At 37.8% G+C, this 2,392-nt stretch overlaps 1 pseudogene; it reads left to right on the top strand.

The window, feature by feature from the left end:
- Positions 1-267: 267 nt before the first annotated feature.
- LOC128283637 (protein argonaute 4-like) lies at positions 268-1,120 on the top strand (annotated as a pseudogene).
- The last annotated feature ends 1,272 nt before the right edge of the window (positions 1,121-2,392 follow it).

Genomic DNA, 2,392 nt, shown 5'->3' with positions numbered 1-2,392 from the left:
TTTGTGGACGTTAACTACTCCATTAAGAGGGGGAATAGCTTCATATGCCAATATTACAAAGTCAAAAGTCATCCATTTCAAAAAAAAAAAAAAAGAAGATTATATATAACTGCACAATGCCAAAAGTTTGTAGTCTTTTTAAAGATAATGCGCCATACCACAGTACAACAAAGGTTGCCAAAAGAAAAGAAAAAGAAGAAAAAAACAAATTACAGAAGATGACCGAGACTAGTAAAAATTGGCATAAGAAACTACCACCTACTCTCTATGCTTACGCTGGGGCAAACACCTTCAATTCCAGTTGTTTCAAAGGTTCCAACCATCATCCTTGGAATGGGTGCATTGTTTGGCTTTCCTGAGCAGTCTGATGTGGCGTCTGCGATGGTTAGCTCCAGGTGGTGGCCATTGATTTCCAGCTATAGGGCATCAAACCGTACACAGTCTCTGAAGCTTAAAATGATAGATTCTTTCTTCGAAACCAGTTTCTGACAAAGTGGATGATGGTATCATGAAGGAAGCTCTCTTATACTTCTATACAAGTTTAGGGAAGAGGAAACCTGATCAAATCATTATTTTTAGGGATGGGGTTAGCGAGTCTCAATTCAATCAAGTTTCGATCAAGTTATTGAGGCGTGCAAGTTCCGTGATGAGAAGTGGAACCCTAAAGATTATGGTTATTGTTGTACGAAAAACCATCATACCAAGTTTTTTCAGCAGGGATCTCCTGACAATGTGCTACATGGTACTGTCATTGAAAACAAAGTATGCCATCCAAAGAACAATAATTTTTACCTTGGTGCCCATGCTGTAATGATTGGAATCACGAGGCAGACCCACTATCATGTTCTCTTAGACCAGGCTGGGTTTTTGGCTGATGATCTGCAAGAGTTTGTCCATTCTCTATCCTATATGTATCAAAGGAGCACCACAGCCATATTTTTTGTGGCTCTTATTTGCTACGCTCATTTGGCATCTTCACAGTTGGGGGCAATTTATGAAGATTAGGGATGCTTCAGAAACATCATCGAGTCATGGTGGGATGTATGCTCCGGGAGTAATCTCTGTACCTTAGCTTTCCAGGTTGAAGGATAAAGTTAGCAACTTCATTCTTGTCTGCTGAGAATCATTGAACCATCTTTTTGTAGGGCTTGACAAACAACAGCCAGGACTGCTGCTGGGGCAATCCATTTCTCATGGGTTTATGAATCAAGATTTTTCCTCCAAGCTTTGATGGAGTCAAGAATTGAATACCTCTAGTAAACTTAACTTGAAAGTATTCATCCTAATCAAATGTACCAAGAATGGATGACACAGACTTATGACAAAGAAGGTTCGTCCAAAAGAATTTCATAAAGGAAACCTTGTGCTGAAAGAGATCCTTCCCATGCAAAAGGATGCCGAATTGGGAAGGGCCATATGTTGCGAAGAGGGCTTTCTCTAGAGGTGCACTGATTTTGACAAGAAATGGATAGGAAGAATTTATCTGATCCAGTGAATTCGGACTCAGTCAAGGAGTACTTTGTCTGAAGGAGAAGGGAAGCCAAGGTGAAAACCCGCAAAGGGCACTTTGGGACTTCTATTTCGAAAAAAAGAAAAGAAAAAGAGAAAAAAAAGAAAAAAAGAGAAAAAAAAAGAAAAAGAAAAAAGAGAAAAGAGAAAAAAATAAAAAAATGGAGAGGCCAAGGTGAAAACCCGCAAAGGGCACCTTGTGACCAAAGAGGATTTTGAGTTGAAAACCCAAAAGGGCAGCTCAAATTTTGAAGAATAAATGGTAATCTTGCTATATCTGATTCAACAAGGAGCGAAGCGCGTTGCATATCGGGGCATCAACAAAATACTTTGGATTTTTTAAACACATGTTGAACTTAAAAAAAGTCTTCATGGAGCTGGTGTATAGACGCTCAAGCGGTGATATCTAGGGCATCTAACTTTTGTCCTATTTGCTATCTTTAGATTCTCTTTCTTCTCAAAGATAGGCTATCAGATTAATTTTCTTTGTATTTTTGACAAATTCATTCAAAACTAATTATTCTCAAGATTAAATTCATCTTTCATTATTATTAAAAATAATGATAGATGAACTAAATAATTTTCACAAATGAAGTTTTGCTCATTACTCTGGAAATTTCTAGATAATACAAGAAACTAAAACAGAACAATTGTTCAAAGAATTCACGTAAGTGAGGTTTGAAAGAACTCAAGGAAATTCTTTTTTTAGTCCAAAATGATGATTAGACAAATCAAACGATTCGATCCTAAGAGAGGATCATCTTTGGTGGGTCATAGCATTTGAAGAATGGTACAAACCCACAGGCTGAGTAGGAATGATACTTCGCGAGAAATAAGGATAAACTTCGACGAAAGAATGAGTGGTGACGTCTGGAATAGGGGT

This window comes from Gossypium arboreum, chromosome 11 (genome assembly GCF_025698485.1).
Source record: "Gossypium arboreum isolate Shixiya-1 chromosome 11, ASM2569848v2, whole genome shotgun sequence".
NCBI classification, from domain to species: Eukaryota; Viridiplantae; Streptophyta; class Magnoliopsida; order Malvales; family Malvaceae; genus Gossypium; species Gossypium arboreum.
This window is presented reverse-complemented; position numbering and strand designations above follow the sequence as displayed.